Source organism: Pelobates fuscus, chromosome 1 (genome assembly GCF_036172605.1).
Source record: "Pelobates fuscus isolate aPelFus1 chromosome 1, aPelFus1.pri, whole genome shotgun sequence".
In the NCBI taxonomy this organism is placed as follows: Eukaryota; Metazoa; Chordata; class Amphibia; order Anura; family Pelobatidae; genus Pelobates; species Pelobates fuscus.
Window position 1 is genome coordinate 450,900,568 of NC_086317.1, and position 7,535 is coordinate 450,908,102.

The following is a 7,535-nucleotide window of genomic DNA, read 5'->3' on the forward strand; positions in this document are numbered from 1 at the left end:
ACATGTCCTGCTTTATTCACAACTGTGATCTGGAAGACCAGACATTGGAAGCAGAGAACTGCCTGAAAACCTCATTGATTTCTGATACGCCCTGTTTTAACAGTGAACGTGTGAGTGACCCATTGGCACATATCACTAATGTATTAGTACTTTACGGAGTTGCACTATGGTATTTTTTATCTCCCTATAGTTGGATTGACCCTAATATTTCTATCTATTACATTTCCCTACAGTTTAAATGGTATATAATACCTGCAATCTTCCCAACATTGAGAGATACAAGATCAGAACTGGCCAGGCCTAAATGTGTGCCAGGCTAACCAACAATCTCTCTGGCCACATCCACTCAGGGTAGACTATGCAGAGAATGCAGCTGAAGCGCTCTTTGCATGGTCCTAGTGCCCCCAGCACAAGCATGGCTAGTGATATGCTTGCACTGTGCTGGATGGGATTAGTTTCATTGTGTCACCAGGAAACAAAATCTGGAATTCAGGACTGTTAGGGGACATGCATCAGTTTGTGTTTGTAGTGTTTATGTATTATGGGCTGCCACTGTCATTCAGTCTGTATTGCATTGTATCATGTTTTTTTATTCTGACGTGCCATTTGACAAACCCAAACCTCACAACCGTCACGAATTTGGACAAACCTCCCAACTGTCCATCTTGTGGACAAACCTCCCAATCGTTACTTATTTGGAGGACTGTTTAGATCTGGGCTTCCAAGTCGGTTATTCACTGGTGTTCCACTTCTGGTAAGCGTGTCATTAATCACATTCATTATTGAACAAAGGCATTTTAGGGTATTTCTGTCTACACAACAGCATCTCATCAGTGTTCCCCAGAGAGCTTCCCACTTGCCTCTAGTTATTAAGAGAAGAAGCAGAATCTACTAACCTTTACCTAAACAAGAAAAACCCTTGAAATAGCAACATACTTACGTTGTACAGCAGTATCTGTTAAAACTTACACATTTTCATCTTCAGTCCATTGATAGAATTTACAGAACCTTGGATTTAGAAAAAGGTAGGAGTGACTTCTCACTCAACTACTTTGTAATGTGTGTGTGTTTTATTTATTTATTTATTTTGTATTATAATTATGAATGTATTTGCCTTGCCATCACTGACAGAGTTAATTAAACATTGTCTTGGTGGATTTGCTATGGCAGTTGATTGCTTATTGTTCCTTTTTACATTTTTGGAAAAATTGGGCTACTCACTAAAATGTGAATTGTTGAAAATTTCTGAAAGTGATTTAAGGTGAATTTCAAATTACCGAAAAAAATACCCGAATTGGACAAATTCTCTAGTTCAGCAATGTTTTAACCTAAGCAATTTTGGCCTAAAAATGGAAATTGGCTTACAATTTCTTATAATTCTCACTGTTGGTAACAGTCACAGTATACCCGACTGTCATATAGACGTTAAAGGCAGGGGTGAACCTGCTGGTAGTTTTGTCAGCTTATGGTTGATTATTTAACAAGCACATTACAAGTCCTTAGGCACATCATCATTAAGCAATGGATTTTGACAAAATTCCAACTGCATTGGCAATTCGCAGATTGCCAAATTCAGTGAGGATTCAGTCAGTCCAACCGAATCTCTATTATTTGTTTGGAAAATCAGTAACATTGAATGCACACCAATCTAAAGCATAGGAATTGGACATTTTATTTTTTTATTTTTTTTTATTCTTTATTTTTGCTGTGAGTTGCAGGTTCACATATTAATAAAGACATTGCATAGTGATACATGAGTTATTGTTGACAAGGTTGCTTTATGCCTGTCCGTTATACTGCACAATTTTAAAATTATAGTGGTAGCTAGCTAGGTGTAACAACTAGTATTGATGGCTGTTAGTAGATATAGGTGTTACAGATGGTTGTCGTTCAGTGTGTGAGAACGGTAACGAGTAGTGACATAAAGCTTGTCCTATGCACCAGTGAGGGTGCAGCTATATTTAAACTCAGAGGCTAGTGAATCACGAGTGAAATATCAGGCTGTTAGTGTCTCTGGGGTTAATAGATCTGACTACAGCTAACACAGCCTATGATTGGATTACAGGCTTCGCTCTAAAGAATATTAAAGATTGCCTTTAGTTCATTCAGCCGCTGTTCTTAGAGGGTGAGGCACAGTCACTGAGTAACGATTCTCAGCCGCAATCCGCTGCAGCGCCCCTCTGAGGCCGATCCTGATCGGTCGTTGGGTCAGCAGCGTGTGGGCTTTCCAGCTCACGTGTTCGGCTCTGCTGGATACTCGCCAACAGGGACCCTCCCGGGTAGCCCGCGGCTCAGGTGAGAGGCGGCCGGTTTGGGGGCTGTGCCGTCGTGGCTGATGCTCAGATTGCGGAATCCGTCTGCGTCTGCACCTCAGCGGTATCACCTGAGGGACACACAGTTGGGGCCGCTCCATGCCTTGTTCGTCGGCAGGTAGGTACTGCTGGGCAGGAGGTTGTTCGCTCATTTGTAGCTTCGTCCAGAGTCGTGGGTGCAGGTTGTCGGATTCGTGCGCGGGCGGGTCCACTATGAGATCGGGCTGCAAGCGGGCTTTAAGCAAGGCGGGCCCAGGTCTGGCGGCCATCTTGATTTGGGCATAGGGCTTTTATAGTGGTGTGGTATCACCTCTGGGTGCTGTTATGGAGCAAGGACCAGGATCACCCCCCCGGTCCGGGGGGGGGGGGGGATCGGGACCGGGTCCACAGAGGTTCAGCCTGTCTGTCGGGCTCCGTTGGGCAGGATAGTGGAGTGGCGGCCGTCCACTCCACTCACCACCCGGCGAGCTCCCGCCGATACAGCAAAGATCTCTCCCCCGAGGGACTAAAACTCCTCGAGCAAGCCTCTCCTCGGCTCCGGTGGCCCTTGCACACCGAGGGTCGCAGTTGTTGGTCATTTGGTTTATGGAAAGTTCCTGTTTATAGGCTTAGTATGTCATGGTTTGCAGGAGCTGGTCTTTCCTGCGACCATTCCGCTCGGCGGCCGGCCCCGCGCCCTAAGAATTGGACATTTATCAACAGCTACGTGGAGACTGGTGATTTAATTTATTTTTTCTGGTGATGGCTAGGGAATTACAGACCAATAGCTAGCTAGGGGAACATGATATTATTTATAGGGGTGGGTAATAGCATATCCACCCGTCCTCTCCCTTTTTATAATGAATTATGGCCCCAACCTGCCATCCATGGAGTACCCTAATTGATATTAGGGCCCCCACTCATTTACCATGGGCCAAGGGAGGGACAACAGGTCTTCACCCCTTAATGAGTAAAAACTAGGTCCTCCGCCATGAATATTAGAGAAGCCCTTACACAATGCCCACGGGTGATGCCTGGGGGGACTATGTCCCAGCATTATTTCTAGCAACTGTTTGGGTCCTGAATTACAAACTCCAGACATTGTTGATTTCCAAGAAAAAGGTCTGGATATTGCAGTCTGAAAGGTTTTGCTGCAGTCACTACAGGGCCATTCGGACTTAAATGAATAACACCGTTAGTCATGTTTAAGGTGAAGGAAAATTAAGAGGAAAAAGAAAAAAAATTACTACAACAAGGATTCTTATAACAAGGTTTCCATTCACAATACAAGGGGTAATCATTCAAATCAAGCACTAGTTTCCTTTATTACGTAACTTCACGTCTACAGACTACACACTGTCCTTGTGTCTAACTTGTAAAATAATGGAACTTTTAAAATACTTCATAGCAATGACACAACAAGGAAGTGAATAAGCAAAAGTACAGTGTATATTACATAAGTTGAAAAGAGACAGAGAACAGACAGTAAATGTATAGGGAGGGAAATAGGTTTCCTTATTGTCACAAAGATGAGTCAAAATATTTAAGGGCAATTTATTTCCTGGAACTTACATCATTGGATAAAACATTAGAAATCACCTTTCATTTGTATTCAGTTTCCTTTGACTGTGTATTTTCAGATTTAGTAGCTGGTATCACAATCTAGTACAGTCTAAGCATAGCAAGAGCGCACACTACATTGCATTGACCTCGATCACATACATTTTTTTTATCGGTTTCAACCAATTACATGACCACTGTTAAAGGCTTATCGGGAGCATATCAATATCACTGAAATAGACTTGTGAAAAATGTTTTTGAAAAAAATATATCATACTTACGCTTAAAAATATCGGATTCAGTAATTCAGCTAAATTTTTTTTTGTTTGATAAAATTGTATTTGTTTTTTCATAAATTACATAATAAGACAGTATACAGCTCTGTGGATAACAATTACACACAGTACTGTAGCAGAAACATGTTTCAAATATGATACATATTATATATAATATATATAAGATATACCCTTTAAATAAATATAAAAAAAAAAATGGTAACGATAATTTATCTAATTTATGCATAGGTAAGACAGTTGTCATCAACCCTCGAAAAAAAAGGGGGGGGGGGGAGAAGGGAAATAGCTATGCACTGTCAATCATCAACCTAATATATGAGACATATTTACTTGTAATAGACAGGAGGAGAAGAAGAAAAAAATTTAAATAGACCTTAATATTTCTTTCAAGATTACTTGGAATTTTATATAAGACTAAATATTTTTTCTATGTAAATCTCAAATAATGTCTATAAAGGAAAATAATAAAGAAAATGCAGCACAAGATTATATTATACAACAGGAGGTTTTGTTGAAGATCTTATTTCAGCCGCCCATTATCTGAGCCAGGGTAGCCATGTATTGAGATAGGTTTGTTTCCTACCCCTCACAGCCCAGTGAATATCCTCCATTTCACGTTTTTCAAGTTTTTTCAAGAATTTTTTTCAAGAATTTCAAGTTTTTTCAACTCTGGCTATCCACTGCTCTGTTGTAGGAATCTGAGTTTGCTTCCAATACACTGGGATGAGCACACTTGCCTCCCACATTAATAGCCATAATAGCTTTTGTTAATGGGGACCCATCAAGGTACGTGGCCAACCCATAAGCACCTGTGAAGTTGTAAGTTTAAAATCAGTTGGAAGTACCCCACTAGTCACTTCTATGACTCCATCCCAATATGTTAGTATGTTTTTACAGAACCACCATACAGGGAGTGCAGAATTATTAGGCAAGTTGTATTTTTGAGGATTAATTTTATTATTGAACAACAACCATGTTCTCGATGAACCCAAAAAAATCATTAATTAAAAATCATTAATATCAAAGCTGAATATTTTTGGAAGTAGTTTTTAGTTTGTTTTTAGTTATAGCTATTTTAGGGGGATATCTGTGTGTGCAGGTGACTATTACTGTGCATAATTATTAGGCAACTTAACAAAAAACAAATATATACCCATTTCAATTATTAATTTTTACCAGTGAAACCAATATAATATCTCATTTTCACAAATATACATTTCTGACATTCAAAAACATAACAAAAACAAATCAGTGACCAATATAGCCACCTTTCTTTGCAAGGACACTCAAAAGCCTGCCATCCATGGATTCTGTCAGTGTTTTGATCACTTTGGGGTTCAGATCAGGTGAACAAGGAGGCCATGTCATTAGATTTTCTTCTTTTATACCCTTTCTTGCCAGCCACGCTGTGGAGTACTTGGACGCGTGTGATGGAGCATTGTCCTGCATGAAAATCATGTTTTTCTTGAAGGATGCAGACTTCTTCCTGTACCACTGCTTGAAGAAGGTGTCTTCCAGAAACTGGGAGTTGAGCTTGACTCCATCCTCAACCCGAAAAGGCCCCACAAGCTCATCTTTGATGATACCAGCCCAAACCAGTACTCCACCTCCACCTTGCTGGCGTCTGAGTCGGACTGGAGCTCTCTGCCCTTTACCAATCCATCCATCTGGCCCATCAAGACTCACTCTTATTTCATCAGTCCATAAACCCTTAGAAAAATCAGTCTTGAGATATTTCTTGGCCCAGTCTTGACGTTTCAGCTTGTGTGTCTTGTTCAGTGGTGGTCGTCTTTCAGCCTTTCTTACCTTGGCCATGTCTCTGAGTATTGCACACCTTGTGCTTTTGGGCACTCCAGTGATGTTGCAGCTCTGAAATATGGCCAAACTGGTGGCAAGTGGCATCTTGGCAGCTGCACGCTTGACTTTTCTCAGTTCATGGACAGTTATTTTGCACCTTGGTTTCTCCACACGCTTCTTGCGACCCTGTTGACTATTTTGAATGAAACGCTTGATTGTTCGATGATCACGCTTCAGAAGCTTTGCAATTTTAAGAGTGCTGCATCCCTCTGCAAGATATCTCACTATTTTTGACTTTTCTGAGCCTGTCAAGTCCTTCTTTTGACCCATTTTGCCAAAGGAAAGGAAGTTGCCTAATAATTATGCACACCTGATATAGGGTGTTGATGTCATTAGACCACACCCCTTCTCATTACAGAGATGCACATCACCTAATATGCTTAATTGGTAGTAGGCTTTCGAGCCTATACAGCTTGGAGTAAGACAACATGCATAAAGAGGATGATGTGGTCAAAATACTCATTTGCCGGGGGGCGGAGCCTGACACCCAGGCAGACTAGACGTGCAAAGCGAGAGCTCCCGAGTCTGGAGCCAAGATTCAGGGTATAACGCCCGACCACCCGAGCACACCGACTGCTAACCGCAACAATCGAGTTTGGGAGACCGAACTGCACCCGGGGATACCCAATTTTTGGTTCTCCGGTGCAAGGCGGACCGCACTGCAACTTGTGGCCTGTGCGGGCGGGAGCCGAGGAGAGACGGCCGCTCTCCCGGTTCTCTGGCTGACAAGGAGACACCACAGAATCACCTCCCCCCCCCCAGACCGGCGGGGGTCATCCCGGTCAACTCAGAGACTACACCATATGCCTGCACTCACCACACTGCCGGGAAACGCTGCCCCAATCCAGACACCCAACAATGGCAGATGGCGGCTACTCGAGAACACGAGGTGAGGGCCCAATGCTGGGACGGTCGGATGACCACAACGCTGACACCATGGCGAGGCTCGACAAAATTTTCCAGCGCTTCTGGTGGAAGCTACAGCAGCGATTTACCAAGCCCGCGATCAAACCACAGCAGGAAGGCGGGAAAGCTCAACCTCGAGCAGTGAAAGGGCCGGTCAGAAGATGGACACTAAGCAAGAAACCGGTACACATCACGACGGGCCCGGCATCAGGGCCATCACAGGTCGCGGGCCCCAACACGAGCCGCCAAACCCTGACAAAGGCCCCTAAATCCTCGAAAAGACGACCCCCGGGGCACAGGCGGAGAGAAGCAAAGTGCCAAACAGTACCCACACGACGGACCTGCAGGACCTCTCGGCCTGACGCATTGGGGCTGAACCAGAGCCTTCACAGGTCACCGGTCTCCGACAGAGTGAAGCACAGTCTACTCCGGGCATGTATCTGGGTAAGCCAGTCCACCAAGCTCCACAACATGGACGCTCACCCCAAAGCTGCAGGCAAGGCCCCCAGACGGGGTATCGGCTAGGCACATATGGACTGGCATGCAGGACTCCTCCCACTCTTTGCCCACATGCATGCTAGGTGAACTATACGAAACACAAAACCTGGCCACGGGACTCTACACA